The following is a 17,387-nucleotide window of genomic DNA, read 5'->3' as shown; positions in this document are numbered from 1 at the left end:
TGGCAGATGAAGACCACACCATACTAATCTGAGAATGAACTGCTCAGCACGTTCTGAATATGAAGTCCTCGGAATCAGCCTCTGTTCAAGTCAGGCACCATGGACCGTGTGGACTCTTTACAAGACAGAATCTGGGCACAAGTTATTAAAATGTATTATGACATTAAAAATACTGTTTCCAAGTTATCTCTCATAAAATTTACCCACAATAAATTCACTCATTTATGGTAGTAATATCACTTACGAGTTAAAATAGACTGGCAAGTATCACTCCCTGAAGTAGCTTAATTCTATCTGCATATAAGCATCTTGGTTATATGTTTTTTTGAGTGTGTACTTCCAATTAGAAACTTCGTTTGCTTTCGTAACACTGCATTCTTCTAATTTTCTTTTTTTTATGTTTACTATTTTTTTAGAGAGAGACTGGAAGAGGGACAGAGATAGATGTAGAGAGAGAAAATCCATGCAGGCTCTGTGCTATGAGCATAGAGTATGACGTGGGGCTTGATCCCACGAACCACACCCTGAGTTGAAATCAAGAGTTGGATGCTTAACCAACTGAGCCACCCAAGTGCCCCTTTTCTCCTAGTTTTCTTTCTGTCTGTTATAATTTCTTTCCTAATTCTTTTCCAAATGTCAGCATTTCTCACTATCTCACCTTTTTCACTCACTTTTTATTCTTTTTCTTTAAAATTTCATCTATTTCTGTGACTTCAACCCTCATCTCTCTGTGAAATATATAGGTCTGTATCTCCAACCCTTAACTCATTGTCAAGATTCTAGAGTCATAAATTTCTAAATACTTTTAAAACTATTATACCTTATTGCATTGCCAGCAACTCAGATTCAAAATAACCACAATTTTTCCTACTAAATGTGTTTCTATCCAGAATTCAAAATCCTTTTTAATGTCAGGATTAGTCATCTAGTTGTCATTGTTCGATATCTTATCTCCACCTTCCATACTTCCTAGTCCGTTATATTCATTACATTTTTAAGTTTTCTGGATTCACTGTGTTTCTTTTTGGTCCTGTATTCTCATTCCCAGTATACATGCACTAAAATTTTAAGAGTACAAAGAAAAGTGACATATGGTATTTAGAATAAATTGTCTTTTGAGGGTATAGGCTAAGGAAGCTTAGATTCTACAATCTATTATTAATAAATCCAAAATATATAAATATCCTAGGTCTTGGAGTACATTAATAGGCCATGAAGTCAGCATTTAGGTTTTGATTTCAAAAGATATCATCCTAAGTGTAAAAAACAGGTTGACCTTAAAAACAAAAGAGAAGGAGAGACTAAAGACCTCTTTCGGATTCTCACTTGAATGAAGCAAAGCAGATAGAGGACAAAGAAAAGTAAAGTTGGAAGACACTGGAAGAATACCTTAAGATCAAAAAGGGAGACTTAATCTTGATGGAGAGCCTACACAGGAACTCTCATGATGAAGAGAAAGGTAGCTCTAAAACAAAGGGTAGTAAGACATTTCTGAGATGTTAAGGTCAAAGGTAAAGATTAAATGTTGGATTATAGACATAAGAATAAGTTAGTCTAATAAGTACATCTTAGATAAATATTGAACCTGAAATGGTGTCTTAAAAATAGGATATGAAAATGATTTAGAGTCCAGATTTTACTCTTGTCTAATTCCTTATAGCAAAATTCTTGGTACTGTTGGAAGGTGCACAGAAACACACTGAAAAAAACATTCACCTACAAGAAATTTGATTCCCAGGAGGATGAATGAGCTCTTGAGGTCAAGCGTAGCTCTAGAATTTTATGAATGTGTGGGATTTTTTTATTTACTGCTCTGTGAATTGCCTCCTAAACTAAGGTAAGAATTATTTATCTTTCTTTTTCAGAAGTGAGAATTGAAAGAAGGTTAAGTGACTTTACCAAAATGTGAGAGCTGTTCAAAAGTAGAATTCTAAGAGGAGTTCTAGAAACCCTAGTAAATTGCTAAAGTTGTTTAAAATTACATGTGGTAATTTAGAAAATTCCAAATGAGTGGGCCTACTCATCTACTCATACCTTATTTGATCACATATTAAAATTATTTCTTACATTTTTATTTTCTAAGTGAACAAAATACTTCAACAGTTTAAAATAGTGCTTAATAGTATATATTTTAAAACATTTAAGAAAATAATTTTTATTAAATAGTCTGACCTCAAATTATTAGTCAATACATATTTACTGAGTTCACATTATTTGTACAATACTGTGTGTGATCCTGTGAGGCTATACAAATACATTATAGTATAATGTGTAAAAGCATGGGTTTGAGTCTAATTGCCTGGGTTGGAACTATTTCTGTAAACTTGGGAACATTGTTTAACTTCTTTCATCTATGAAAAGTGGCTGATGATAGTGCTTCACTAGGTTATGAGTAATAAGTGAATATGTACTGTGAAGTAATTAGAACAATACTTCACACATACCTATTTCTCAATATTTGTTCCCATGAATATATTATAACAAATAAATATGGTGCAAGGGATTCAAGCCACTGTGCCATGATCTTGTACTATCACGCTTTATCAAGAAAATTATTTGTGGTATAGGGAAGTGTGGGGAATAAGCTTAGGAATTCCTTGGGGCTGCACCATGGGTTAACAAGGCATAAAGAATTAGAAAGGCATAGGATGTACACACCCAAATTTGGGTAAATAAGATTAGGCAAACCTGGCAAAGTCCCCAGTATAGGACAAAGGTATAAGAGGAGGAAATCTCAAGATGAAAATATCCAAGATTAGGTAAGCAAGATTAGGTATTCAGGGAAGAAAGGCCCCCCAATTTACTACAATACAAGAAAACTGCTTTCACAGACAGGAAGGACAAAAACAGGGTAACAGGACTTTAGACTGAAGCAGGGCAAAGTTGCCCAGAGGAAGCTAATTAGCAAAAGAAAGGTGACTTGTTGTCCCTAAGGTGCTTGCTCTTTCTTGTCCCCTAGGCCAGTTTAGGTAAACAGAGTTGGGGCCTCATGTCTGCTGTAAACAAACTTCCACCCAGCAGAGCAATTTTGTTTTGTATAGACCTAAACCCCTAACACCGCATATCTTCAAAACTCCCTTTCCCCATGCTCATGAATTAATGTTCATGGTTTCATGGTGTCTTTACGCACATCCATCATGCTTGTAAGCCTTATGATCTTAATGAAAACGGAGCAAGGACCCTTACTCGGGGCTCTAGTCTCTTTCCAGACACTTGCCTCTCTCGCATTTTAATTCTGCATCCCACTGTCTGGCTGGACAAGAGAGAACTCCACACCCAGAGTCTACAACAGGGAGGAAAATTTCCCCTGTATCTTCCAGAGTCTTTACTGAGACACCTGCAATTAAAGGCAGATTAATAAGAGTTAAAGAAACATACATTTGATTAACATGTATGCCACAGGTATACATGGAAGACGCCCTTGGGGAAAATGGGTAACTTTGCGAGGTGGCTTAGAATGCAGGCTTAGATGCCATTCTAAGAGACAAAGGGGAGGAGATGTGGGCCTCTTAGGCAAAAGGAAATTATTTTTAGGAACGATGATGGGTACTTGGAGAAGAGATGGGAAGTGTGATAATTTGTGACAAAGTTTAGGTGTGATGTTGACTTTCAGGTTCCTCTCTTGTGACAAGAGTCAGTCCTTCCTGGTTAATGACACTCTTGGAAGGAGATTTATGACAAGGAGTTCCCTTTGGAAGATCTGCCTTTAGGCAGATAAGGGAGGTTCAGAGAAATCTCCTTGCATTTGCTGTTTTCTCAAGTACCTACAGCCCCAATAATCAATATCCCAAAGTGGCAGATTTTGGAGTGGCATATTCCACTATTCTTCTGTGGATTTGGAAAATTTGGGGGAAATTGTCCAGTGATCATGCTTTGAGAATCCCTCGATGTTGTAGAAGCAGAGGGAATGGAAAGTGATTCTGGGAGGAAATATGATTGGGAATCAGAGAGGAGAGAGGATAAGAAACCAGGTGGTAGCCTTGTCAACCAGTTTCAAAAATGGACTGAAGAACCATGTATACTTAAGTCAATTAACTAAAGCTACTTGGCTTTCTTCATCTGTTTTCCTTTTATCTCTCCTGCCAGAAAATGCTCAAGGTTCTTTTGGATACAAGAAACGTCTGGGTACAATGTTCTTATACCAAGAGTGACCGCTGACTATAAAGAGAGTTCTTAGAAAGAGAACATGAATGAAAGTCAATTAACAATGAGCTACAACTCCTTAAATACAAGAGTTCCTTATAACCTTACAAAAGAGCATTTGTAATTTCAAACTACTAAGAAGGAGATGAATCAAACCACCCACCTTCCAGCTAATGATGTTTTCTTATAAACAGATTTCAGTAAATGACAGTCTTAATCTAAAATGTGGGTCTGTGATCCCAACTGCTACAACATTCTGGCATTGTCTTGATTGTTCATAGCAATACATACACTTACTACAATAGAGAGTACTGCATTGTGAGTGCCAACATCACACAGTTGTCTTTAATTTTTATTAAAAAAATTTTTTTTAACGTTTATTTATTTTTGAGACAGAGAGAGACAGAGCATCAACGGGGGAGGGTCAGGGAGAGAGGGAGACACAGAATCTGAACCAGGCTCCAGGCTCTAAGCTGTCAGCACAGAGCCCGACGCGGGCTCGAACTCACAGACCACGAGATCATGACTTGAGCTGAAGTCGGACACTTAACTGACTCAGCCACCCATGCACCCCTTTTTTTCACAGTTGTCTTACTTTAAATATCTCCTCTTCCAACCTCTCTGTTGCCAGAGACTTCCATGTCTGACTTTGTTTCTGAAAAGAAATCACATTGAAATACAGTGTTATCTCAGATAGGAAACATAAAATGGGCTTGGCTGCTTGTCAATCTGTCAAGTGTCTCTGTCAACATCTTTCCCTCTTTCCTTCATATTTGAGGAAAGAATTTAAAAAAAGGATCTTTCCCCATCTTAGGGTTCAGGGGGACATCTACCCAACTCATTTTGTGATGGACAAGAAAGGTTCCTGGTCTAAAAAATCATACTTAGGATAGCAGAAATGACATCAAATTGTAGTTTTCTCTTCATGGGTTCTGAGTATATTTTTCCTGATATTTTTAATGGAAAATTAAAATTAAACTTTCATTCTGGCTACAGGAAGTCATGGTATATATAGAAAGATGAGTCTTGCCACAAATTGACTAATATACATTGGGATCTTGAACCAAGAAACTCAAAAATGGAGAAGGTTTCAAAGGGGTGATGAACCCTTACAATTATTAAGTCCCTATTACCTCATTTAAGTATTGTCTCTAGAGATTATCACTTGGTTTCACTGCCTTTATAGGAGCTGAAGAAGCTGGTTCTTCTTCTCTGCTTTTGGTGTCAAATAAATCTACCTTTAAAATTATATCACACAGCCTATCATTTTCCACTTCTGCAGGTACCAGGAAACTCTTGGTCAGATCACCTCAATAAAACATTTATCCCTCTTGTTTCTGTAATTCAAGTTCCTGATCCTTAGATGAATCTACATTAGAGATAATGGACACCTAGATAACATGCCAAGAAATGTGGCATGCTAGTACAGGCTATTAAATCAATATTGACACATGTGCCCAAAAGAAACCTATTTCACTAAAAACAATCCCTTAACTTTCTATACTGTAAAGTTCATCAAAAAGTAAAAGTGAAATAAGACTTTACTTGAGTAAGTCTAAACTTACAAAAAGAGCATAGAAGAATTATTTGCATGTACAATAAAAAATCTTAGATTAGCAACAAATGTTAAGTAGATAAATTTGACTACAAGTAGGAAAGTTGTCTTTAGTATGTTATATGACTTTGTTTATACTTAGGATTCTGTCTTCCTCCAAAAGACTCTGGAGTTCTATAGTTAACACAAATATTATTTAATTAAATTGGTGTTTGGGATTTTTGTCCTTCAGTCTATGAAGGAGTAATTTCTATGAGATTTGCCCTCTCACACAAATAACTAGAACCCTGGACAACATACAGGAAATAATAGGTTTCCATCATTGGACCACAGGTAGTGCAGAACTGTTAATACTGAAAGAAAGGAAACAAGAGATGAGTCTCATGAAGTGCGTTTTCTGCCTGGAGACAATTTACAGAAGGTAGTGTGGGAGAGGAAACCCCAACGGAGTCCAACACTTTCCCTGAGCTGAAGAAACTGAATTTAGTGTTCAAGAAAGGGAAGGCAACTTACATTTGTGGGTCAGCATACCTAAGAGGCAGAAACTACCCAGAGAAATAAACTGCAGAAATTCAAGGTGCCTGAGTCTTTGGCTAAATACCAGTCCATACATGCTCAGGATTAAACTCCATAATGCCAAACAAGAAAAACTAGTAGAAAGAACAACTTCCAAACTTCCCTGATTCGTTTAGAGTAATGAACAACCAGAATGGAGAGAATCTGCTTAACACAAGAAACACAGGATACAAGTGCATGGTAGCATAGAAATAAAGCAGGCCTGATCTTAGAATAATGACATTCCCCTGTCTCTCACCAAAAATTAAATAAATAAATAACTTAATGTGACCCATCAGGAGAAAAATCTGGCAATAAAAAAAAATGTAGGAAGTAAGAATGATGGAATTAGCAAAGATTCTAAAAGGTATAAAATAGAATTTATGTCTGAAATTTTCCTAAATGAGATTAATAGCAGAATAGACCCTGAGAATGAAATAACTGGTGAACCTGAAACCTCAGGAATAGAATATATTCAGAAAGAAGCACAGAGATAAAAGAGAGTGGAGAAAAAGTAAAAGAATCTGAGTGACTTGTAGAACAATAACACACATCATTGAAATCTTAGAAAAGAGCAAGGGACAGAACATATATCTGAAGAAATTGTACCTGAAAATGTTTCACTTTGATGAAAGCCACAAACCCAGGAAGTCAAGAAGCAGTACAAAAACAAGAGATACAAAAATGAAAACATACAATGTCACATTATAATCATCCTGTTGAAAACAAGTACTAAAACAATCAAGAAAACACACATGCACACAATCATTACATACTGAGAAACAAAGATAAAAATTTACATAACTTTTTCATCAAAATGATGAAGCTTTAAAGTGTTGAAAGAAAAAGCTGTCAATCTTCGATTATAAAGCCAGCAAATAAATAAATAAATACATAAATAAACTCAAACTAAAGAGTAACATGAACAAATCTGAGTGATGTAATTGCCAGCAGACTTGACCTAAAAGAAATTCTTTTTTTTCTTTTTTTTCTGTTTTTTGTTTTCAATATATGAAGTTTATTGTCAAATTGGTTTCCATACAACACCCAGTGCTCATCCCAAAAGGTGCCCTCCCCCCATCACCCACCCCCCATCAACCCTCAGTTGGTTCTCAGGTTTTAACAGTCTCTTAGGCTTTGGCTCTCTCCCACTCTAACCTCTTTTTTTTCCTTCCCCTCCCCCATGGGTTTCTGTGAAGTTTCTCAGGATCCACATAAGAGTGAAAACATATGGTATCTGTCTTTCTCTGTACGGCTTATTTCACTTAGCATCACACTCTCCAGTTCCATCCATATTGCTACAAAGGGCCATATTTCATTCTTTCTCATTGCCACATAGTACTCCATTGTGTATATAAACCACAATTTCTTTATCCATTCATCAGTTGATGGACATTTAGGCTCTTTCCATAATTTGGCTATTGTTGAGAGTGCTGCTATAAACATTGGGGTACCAGTGCCCCTATGCATCAGTACTCCTGTATCCCTTGTGTAAATTCCTAGCAGTGCTACTGCTGGGTCATAGGGTAGGTCTATTTTTAATTTTTTGAGGAACCTCCACACTGTTTTCCAGAGTGGCTGCACCAATTTGCATTCCCACCAACAGGGCAAGAGGGTTCCTGTTTCTCCACAATCTCTCCAGCATCTATAGTCTCCTGATTTGTTCATTTTGGCCACTCTGACTGGCGTGAGGTAATATCTGAGTGTGGTTTTGATTTGTATTTCCCTGATGAGGAGCGACATTGAGCATCTTTTCATGTGCCTGTTGGCCATCCGGATGTCTTCTTTAGAGAAATGTCTATTCGTGTTTTCTGCCCATTTCTTCACTGGGTTATTTGTTTTTCGGGTGTGGAGTTTGGTGAGCTCTTTATAGATTTTGGATACTAGCCCTTTGTCCGATATGTCATTTGCGAATATCTTTTCCCATTCCGTTGGTTGCCTTTTAGTTTTGTTGGTTGTTTCCTTTGCTGTGCAGAAGCTTTTTATCTTCATAAGGTCCCAGTAGTTCATTTTTGCTTTTAATTCCCTTGTCTTTGGGGATGTGTCAAGTAAGAAATTGCTACGGCTGAGATCAGAGAGGTCTTTCCCTGCTTTCTCCTCTAGGGTTTTGATGGTTTTCTGTCTCACATTCAGGTCCTTTATCCATTTTGAGTTTATTTTTGTGAATGGTGTGAGAAAGTGGTCTAGTTTCAATCTTCTGCATGTTGCTGTCCAGTTCTCCCAGCACCATTTGTTAAAGAGACTGTCTTTTTTCCATTGGATGTTCTTTCCTGCTTTGTCAAAGATGAGTTGGCCATACGTTTGTGGGTCTAGTTCTGGGGTTTCTATTCTATTCCATTGGTCTATGTGTCTGGTTTTGTGCCAATACCATGCTGTCTTGATGATGACAGCTTTGTAGTAGAGGCTAAAGTCTGGGATTGTGATGCCTCCTGCTTTGGTCTTCTTCTTCAAAATTCCTTTGGCTATTCGGGGCCTTTTGTGGTTCCATATGAATTTTAGGATTGTTTGTTCTAGTTTTGAGAAGAATGCTGGTGCAATTTTGATTGGGATTGCATTGAATGTGTATATAGCTTTAGGTAGTATTGACATTTTGACAATATTTATTCTTCCAATCCATGAGCACAGAACGTTTTTCCATTTCTTTGTATCTTCTTCAATTTCCTTCATAAGCTTTCTATAGTTTTCAGCATACAGATCTTGTACATCTTTGGTTAGATTTATTCCTAGGTATTTTATGCTTCTTGGTGCAATTGTGAATGGGATCAGTTTCTTTATTTGTCTTTCTGTTGCTTCATTGTTAGTGTATAAGAATGCAACTGATTTCTGTACATTGATTTTGTATCCTGCAACTTTGCTGAATTCCTATATCCGTTCTAGCAGACTTTTGGTGGAGTCTATCGGATTTTCCATGTATAATATCATGTCATCTGCAAAAAGCGAAAGCTTGACTTCATCTTTGCCAATTTTGATGCCTTTGATTTCCTTTTGTCGTCTGATTGCTGATGCTAGAACTTCCAGCACTATGTTAAACAACAGCGGTGAGAGTGGGCATCCCTGTCGTGTTCCTGATCTCAGGGAAAAAGCTCTCAGTTTTTCCCCGTTGAGGATGATGTTAGCTGTGGGCTTTTCATAAATGGCTTTTATGATCTTTAAGTATGTTCCTTCTATCCCGACTTTCTCAAGGGTTTTTATTAAGAAAGGGTGCTGGATTTTGTCAAAGGCCTTTTCTGCATCGATTGACGGGATCGTATGGTTATCTTTTATTAATGTGATGTATCACATTGATTGATTTGTGAATGTTGAACCAGCCCTGCATCCCAGGAATGAATCCCACTTGACCATGGTGAATAATTCTTTTTATATGCTGTTGAATTCAATTTGCTAGTATCTTAGTGAGAATTTTTGCATCCATATTCATCAGGGATATTGGCCTGTAGCTCTCTTTTTTTTTTACTGGGTCTCTGTCTGGTTTAGGAATCTAAAAGAAATTTTAAAGGAACTTCTTCAGGCTGAAGGAAAATGATACAGATGGAAACAATAAAAGGAGAACAATGATGGGGGTAAATAAACAAATAATCATAAATTTTTCCTCCTAGTTTATTTTGTGTACATGATACTTGGTAATTTAATTTTGGATTTATAACATATAGAAGCAAAATATATTTCAACAAGAGAATAAATGATAAGAAGGGAATGAGCCTAAATTGTTGAAGCTTTTTTATGTGAATTACCATTATATTTTAGGAAAGTAGATTATAGTATAAACATACATATTGTAAATCCTGGGGAAAAAAAACAGTACAAAATAAAAAATAAATGTTACAGTGATTATGCCAAGAATGGAAGAAAAAAATGCCCTCCTAAAAAATAAATTTTAGGAAGATGAAAACAGGAACAAAGAACATAAGGAATTTTAAAAAGTGTTAGAGTTAAACATGTGGAAAATTACCTCAGATATAAATGGCCTAAAGTAAAAAAAAAAAAAAAAAAGAGAGAAAATTTCCAACTAGATAAAAAAATGAATTCCAACCATGTGCTATCTAAAATAAACCCATTTTCAATATATCAAAGCAGATTTCTTAAGTTGAAAGAAAGCAAACAAGCAAGCAAGAGAAAGAACGAATGGACAGACTAAGGAAATTTGCAAGCATGCATACAATTTTCCATGTTTAAAAAGTAAAATCAGTTACAACAACAAAACAACATGATATGTAACTCTAATCATAGGAATTCTGGCGTGGCTAAATTACTATCAAACTAGGCTTGAGAACAAGAACCGTTAAAAGAAATAAAGGGGGACTTTTCATATTATAACAGGGATCAATTTATCAGTAAAATATATCAATCCTTAATATGTACCTACTCAAAAAGATTAAAAAGAGAAGCAAAATTTGGCAATCTAAAAGGAAAGTAGACAAATCTGCAATTATATTGTACAGTTTTAACACTCTTTTCTCATTAAATAAGGAGTGTTCAACAAAACAGACCCTAAAACAAGTCTCAACAAAGTTCAAAGATTTGATATGGTAAGAAAGGTTGTTCTCTGATTTTAATGAAAGAAATGATTTGGAAATCAAACAAATGCTTAAATAAACTGTGTGTTACATAAAATTAGAAAATATTTCTAACTTGCTTACATTAAAATCAGAATATATTAAAATTTGTTGAATGAAGATAAAACAGTGCTTACAGTGAAATTTATAGGTTTAAGAGGTATATTAGAAAAGGATAAAAGTTTTACAGTCAATGATTTAAGCTTCAATCTTCCTAAGCTAAAATATAGAAGAACAAATTAAAGTCAAAATTAGCATGAGGAAATAACAGAGCACAAAATGAATGACTACAAAATGGACCAAAAAAAAAAAAAAAAAAAAAAAAGAAACTAGTAAATCCAAAAGTTGATTACTTGAAAATAATCAACACTCTTACTTAGAATGATAATAATAATAAAATTAATGACACAATTACCAGTAACAAAACTGAAGAGGGCTCATCACTACAGATCCTACAGAAATTAGAAGAAAATATAATGAACTACTTTTTTAAAAGTACTTGCTCAACAAATTTAAGTAAAAAGTACCCTGAGAGACACAAAATAACAAAAGCATTCAAGAAAAATATAGCTTCTGAATTTTTCTTTATAATTAAGCAAATTAAATGTAAAACCTTCTCAGAAACACTATTAGAAACCTTCCCTAGAAGCAAACAATAAGATCTAGAGCCACGATTCAAGCTGTCTCACCAAGCACATGCTACTAAATGCTAGGCTATGCCACTGTGAATTGTCTTAAGAAAACTCGAAGTGTTAGAATAATATAAAGAAGCTATAGGCCAACAGATAAGAAGCTTAATTATTCTAAGTAAAGTTCTCTGGAAAGAGTCAGAGAGAGAGGGAAGTGGGGGGAGAGAGAGAGGGAAGTGGGGGGAGAGAGAGAGAGAGAGGAAGGAAGGAGGGAAGGAAAGAAGAGGGGAAAGAGGGAGGAAGAAAAGGGAGGAAGAAGGGAAAGGGAGGGAGGAAGAAGGGAAAGGGAGGGAGGAAAGAAAGAAGGGAATAAAGAAAAAGAAAAAGAGAGTTTAATATTGCTTTGTAATAAAAGCTGTTAAAATAGATATAGACAAACCACCTCTGACTTGTTTATTAAAAAAAACTGTCAGGATGCCTGGCTGGCTCAGGCAGTAGAGTGAGTGACTCTTGATCTCAAACTGTGAGTAAAAATCCCACACTGTGTCTGGAGATTACTTAAAAATAAAATCTTTTTTAAAAATTAAAAAAGAATAAAGAATTGTCGTTTATCATTTTTCTGAACATTTCTCATGTTGGGAATATTTTAACATTTTAGAAGGTGATTAAAAATACTTCATAATGAAAATACAAATTTTAACATTTTTCTCTTAATTTTAAAATGCATTGCACTGTGGAATATTTTTTATGGAGATGAATTTAGTTCATTTTTAATTGTTCTAAACATGTAGGAAGAAAAATTTTAATACTTATTACAGAATATTTAAATCCCATCCAAGAATACGTGCGTGTGTGCGTAATTAAATTTAATATTCAATTAACTTATAATTATGTTAATTATAATTATAAATTAATTAAATATAATAAATAATGCATTATTTAATATTTAACATTATCTTTAATATTAATTAATAAAATTAATATATATCTAAATTAATACATAATTATAATTACATATAATTAATAATTAACATAATTAAAGCTATACTATAAACATAGGTTTTAAGGAAATGCATTGGAATTGAATTGTGCTGTATTTGTAAAACTGGTGCCATTTATGGATGGATTTTTAATAAAAGTCATAGAATCTTATTTGAATGTATTAAGAGTTCTATCATAAAAGTTCCGAGTAAAATCTAAACATTGAATATTTGCAAAAGTTTTCTAATTGCACTATATATACATATATATATGTATATATATATATGTGCATGCTTATATACGTGTATATATATATATATATACACACACACATATATACACATATATATATATATACACACACATATATATTTGTAATTTATCTAACATTTGTAAATTACTTTGGAGAATGATTTTATATAGTTATACATGAATTTTAGCTATAATTTAAAAATAAGAACTCTAGGTACCCAAATATACAAGGTAAACAATGAATTTTAGCCTGTGACTAAAAGGGTATCTCTGACCTAAGATACAGTTTTACATCTTATCATTAGGATGGACTAGATTTTGCTGTAGTTAGCAAACCCCCAAATCCGAGGGGCTTGAGCAAAGATTAGTTGCTTACCTTGGCTGCATATCCATCACTAATGGTAGTGACTCAGAGATCCAGGCAGCTCATAACTCCAGGACTCAAGCTGGCAGAGAAGCAACTTGGTGAAGGATGTCAATGACCCTGCCAAAAGTCAAAAAAAAAGCTCTGTAGGTAGGTCCCGCATCAGCAATTAAGTACTCTAGTTTGCAAGTGATAAACATCCTTTCTGTTCATAGTTTACACGCAAGACCCAGACATATGGCCCCCACAACTCCCAGGAGACCACAGGTCACAGGCCAGAAACATTTGACAAATAGTACTGATGACTACACTGAATGCATTCTTGTGTAACATAAGAGAGATCCAAGAGAGTAAATGTGTTCCTTTAAAAGATTACTTACGGAAAATTACAAATGTTAAAAATCAGACTGATCTGTATCAATATTATTAAGCACAAATATTAACGGAATTGGGGGTATCATGGACATAATTGATAGAATTAGGCCAAGAACATTTTGACCTTAAACTTGCTACTAGGTCATACTGAAAAGATTTCACAAATTTTTCTGTGCATATGAATATTTATAATCAAGCAAGCAAACCTATAAACAAAAAGTATATTTTCTTTAAATGCTTATTTATTTTGAGAGAGAGAGCAAGCAGGGAAGGAGTAGTGAGTGGAGGAGACAGAGAATCTGAAGCAGGCTCAGCGTTGTCATTGCAGAGCCTGATGTGGTCTTCAAAGCCAGAACCATGATATCATGACCTGAGCTGAATCTAAGAGTCGGTGCTCAACCGACTGAGCCACCCGGGTGCCCCTGCTCCATTAAATTTTAAATACAGTAATACTACATTAAATTTTAGATCTTCCATTAAAAATGAGTTTAAGTTAGTTCATGGAAAAATGTATAAAAAAGGGTTGAGACTGTTTAGTTAAGTTACATAATATCAGTGAAAATAACACAACAAGACTTTCTAGCAACCGTCATGTGGCCCGACAGACTTTAGGGTGATTAGGCATCATTTTCAACAATGTATTTCTCTACAGTTTGCTGTATTTTATGGTCTCAGTGTACTTTATCCCAGCAACTGTGATTTAGTAGTGCAAAAATGAACAAGGGGGAAACTTTACATCTAAATTAACACAATTTCTACATTACTACATTAAAATTATGTCATTCCCTACTTAAGAATGATATAAACTAATTTGTATTACACAAACACACATATCACACAAAATATGGTATGACAAAACAAAAAGTTCCAGTTTAAGACAAACCATCTGATGTAATCAAAGAGACATGACATGCTAGCTGTGGTCACCTTAGAGGATGGCCTTCTCCAACCACCTAATTCCTCCTATTTGAATTATCAATTAAAGCATCTAATTGCACCTATGGCTTAAATAAAATTAACCAGTGTAATTTTAACACAACATTGCCTATGATTGTTTTAAAGTAAATTGCAGACAAAATAAAAATTTCAAGTTATAACCCTAAATTATACTGGATATCATTTACATAGAATTTATATGGGAGCATGCAAGTTTTGGCAAACATCAAAAATCTGTAAACTTTGTTGAAAGATACATTTGTGTTCTTTAGTATCCCATTAAGTTAAAAACTATATTTGGAGTTAGAATTTTAAAAAGACAATTATATATATTCACAATAGAAATGAAAACTCCATTAATAAAATGAAAATTCTATTGTGGCGCCTGGGTGGCGCAGTCGGTTAAGCGTCCGACTTCAGCCAGGTCATGATCTCGCGGTCCGTGAGTTTGAGCCCCGCGTCAGGCTCTGGGCTGATGGCTCAGAGCCTGGAGCCTGTTTCCGATTCTGTGTCCCCCTCTCTCTCTGCCCCTCCCCCGTTCATGCTCTGTCTCTCTCTGTCTCAAAAATAAAATAAACGTTGAAAAAAAAATGAAAATTCTATTAATTCCATTCGATATAGATGGAAGTAGCAAATGTTTATGTTTGAATCCACAATTATGAGCTATGTTAACAATGTAGCCATAGTTCTGTAACCACAATTTAAAATGTAGAATTAAGTAATTTATTTGGTGAATGGTTTAAAATAAAGCCTTACTAAATTGTTGCTCATTATTAGAGTTAAAATATCTTCAGATTCACCATCTTTATGAACAAAATTTATCAAATTCATAAAAATTATTAAGCAACTGGCTTCCCCAGATTGTTGGTTCCTTCATTACTGAATTAAATAAATCTTCGACAGATGCTTAGATTTGTGACACAATCAAGTTATTAACTTTTTGAAAACCATCTTTGACAGTTGATGGAGGTCCCACCGAGATGGCCAAGATGATACAATTGCCCAAGCCACTTAAAATATATTGGTTAAAACATGGAATTCTTGGACTCAAGTGAGTTTTTCATCCCTGGAATGAATTACAAATACAATAAACTTTACCGTCATTGATCCTTTCTCTTTTGTCATTCTTCTTTCTCTGTTGTTTGTGCTTTTGTTTCTGATATTGGCCAAGCTTGGATGTGGTCTGGCTTCCTCATGGCGAATACATCATTTGTCTTTGCTGGTTACTGATGATCAAAAAACTGGATTTATTGACTGGCCAGTTGATGATCTCTGTTATGTAGAGATGGGGATCTATTCTCTATCAGACAAGAGATGATAAAGGATCTGACTTTCAGCCATTTTTGTTTGCCTATACAATATTATATCTCACTAGAAAGAAGACAGCCTTTGAGATCTAGACTGGTATGATTGTTGTGTTTGCATTCAATTAAACCATGGCCAAATTTGTAAAACCAAATATAAAGCTCTGTATGCTCTATACATCTATAATTGAGAAGAAACTTTTATCTCTTATTGTATGTATTTTTTTTTATTTTTTTAAATTTTTTTAACGTTTATTTATTTTTGAGACAGAGAGAGACAGAGCATGAACGGGGGAGGGGCAGAGAGAGAGGGAGACACAGAATCGGAAACAGGCTCCAGGCTCCAAGCCATCAGCCCAGAGCCTGACGCGGGGCTCGAACTCACGGACCGCGAGAGCGTGACCTGGCTGAAGTCGGACGCTTAACCGACTGCGCCACCCAGGCGCCCCTCTTATTGTATGTATTAGAAATATTTCCTATCTTGGAATGTTTTAATAAATTAAAGAGACTCCTTAAAAAGTACTGTTTTTATTGTTATATCAAATCTTATACAACTGAGCAATGCAGGTGCCCTGAAACCAAGATTTGAATGGATATATGAGGCCATAGAAAGTTGGCAGACAGATAGGAATATTATTTTTGCCATGGTTTATAATAATGGCAAATGCTGACTCTGTAAAACTTAATAGACTGGGCTAAAATTTTGGCAAATTAGCTCAATTTAGGTAGATTTATTCACACACACACACACACACACACACACAACTTGATTACGTTATGTTACAGATCATAATACTGTAAGATCAAAATTTTGTTAATATCATAAATTGGTTTTAGAATATCTAGTCTTCTCATAACAAAAGGTAGTAAAAGTGTTTCTTTCCCCTTTCTGTAATTTTTCCAGTTGACAGAGATTTTGTATCTCATCAGAGTAGTTTTCTAAGCTTTATGCTGACTTTTTTATAGCCTTGATTACTTAAACTTTTTTAACGTTTATTCATTTTTGAAAGACAGAGAGAGAGACCGAGCAAACAGGGGAGGGGCAGAGAGAGAGGGAGACACAGAATCTGAAGCAGGCTCCAGGCTCTGAGCTGTCAGCACAGAGCCTGAGGGGCTCAAATTTATGGAATGCAAGATTATGACCTGAGCTGATGTGGGACACTTAACCGACTGAGCCACTCAGGCACCCCTAACTTTGATTTTAAAAAAAAATTTTAATGTTTGTTTATTTCTGAGACAGAGAGAGACAGAGCGTGAGGAGGGGCAGAGAGAGAGGGAGACACAGAATCCCAAGCAGACTCCAGGCTGTGAGCTGTCAGCACAGAGCCTGATGTGGGGCTCAAACTCACAAACCGTGAGATCATGACCTGACCCGAAGTCGTCCCTCAACCAAGTGAGCCACCCAGTCACCCCTATCCTTGATTATTTTAAATAAATAATCAAGTTTCTCACTTCTGAGAAAACTAAGATTCCTTATGATTGTGGTACTTTCTTATATTTATATTTGAAAATATATGCTGTCTCTCAAATTACAGCAGGCAAGCTACAGCTTTTCACTATTTCTAAGAACTTACTGGATTATTTAATCACATTAACTATTATCCTCTGACAACTCTCATGATTTGGTCTTTCCGAAATGAATCTCTAAATTCAAATAAAAGTCAAGATGTCTTTTACATTTAAATTACATTTAAGATTTCCAGATGGGTAGTCTTTTACACACCACACACACACACACAC

The 17,387-nt window shown here is 35.2% G+C and overlaps 2 long non-coding RNA genes across 13 annotated transcripts in view; one reads left to right on the top strand and one right to left on the bottom strand.

The window, feature by feature from the left end:
• The window catches only part of LOC111560084, a 132,554-nt gene extending 117,104 nt beyond the window's left edge, over window positions 1–15,450 (top strand). For 3 of the 4 annotated variants that reach the window (XR_002741590.2, XR_002741591.2, XR_006597319.1), the window contains 2 exons: window positions 1,661–1,837; window positions 4,087–4,395. This is a non-coding gene — a long non-coding RNA (uncharacterized LOC111560084). Of the gene's footprint in view, window positions 1–1,660; window positions 1,838–4,086; window positions 4,396–15,303 lie in introns of those variants that run through there. The other variant, XR_002741593.2, reaches the window with a different exon arrangement.
• The window catches only part of LOC123385164, a 56,609-nt gene that overhangs the window by 29,020 nt on the left and 10,202 nt on the right, over window positions 1–17,387 (bottom strand). For 6 of the 9 annotated variants that reach the window (XR_006597318.1, XR_006597311.1, XR_006597310.1 and 3 more), the window contains exons 3-5: window positions 15,442–15,643; window positions 13,045–13,152; window positions 4,739–4,798 (exon numbers count right to left, since the gene is read on the bottom strand). This is a non-coding gene — a long non-coding RNA (uncharacterized LOC123385164). The remainder of the gene's footprint in view (window positions 1–4,738; window positions 4,799–13,044; window positions 13,153–15,441; window positions 15,644–17,387) is intronic. The other 3 variants (XR_006597315.1, XR_006597312.1, XR_006597317.1) reach the window with 3 other exon arrangements.

Source organism: Felis catus, chromosome B1 (genome assembly GCF_018350175.1).
Source record: "Felis catus isolate Fca126 chromosome B1, F.catus_Fca126_mat1.0, whole genome shotgun sequence".
Lineage (NCBI taxonomy): Eukaryota > Metazoa > Chordata > Mammalia > Carnivora > Felidae > Felis > Felis catus.
This window is presented reverse-complemented; position numbering and strand designations above follow the sequence as displayed.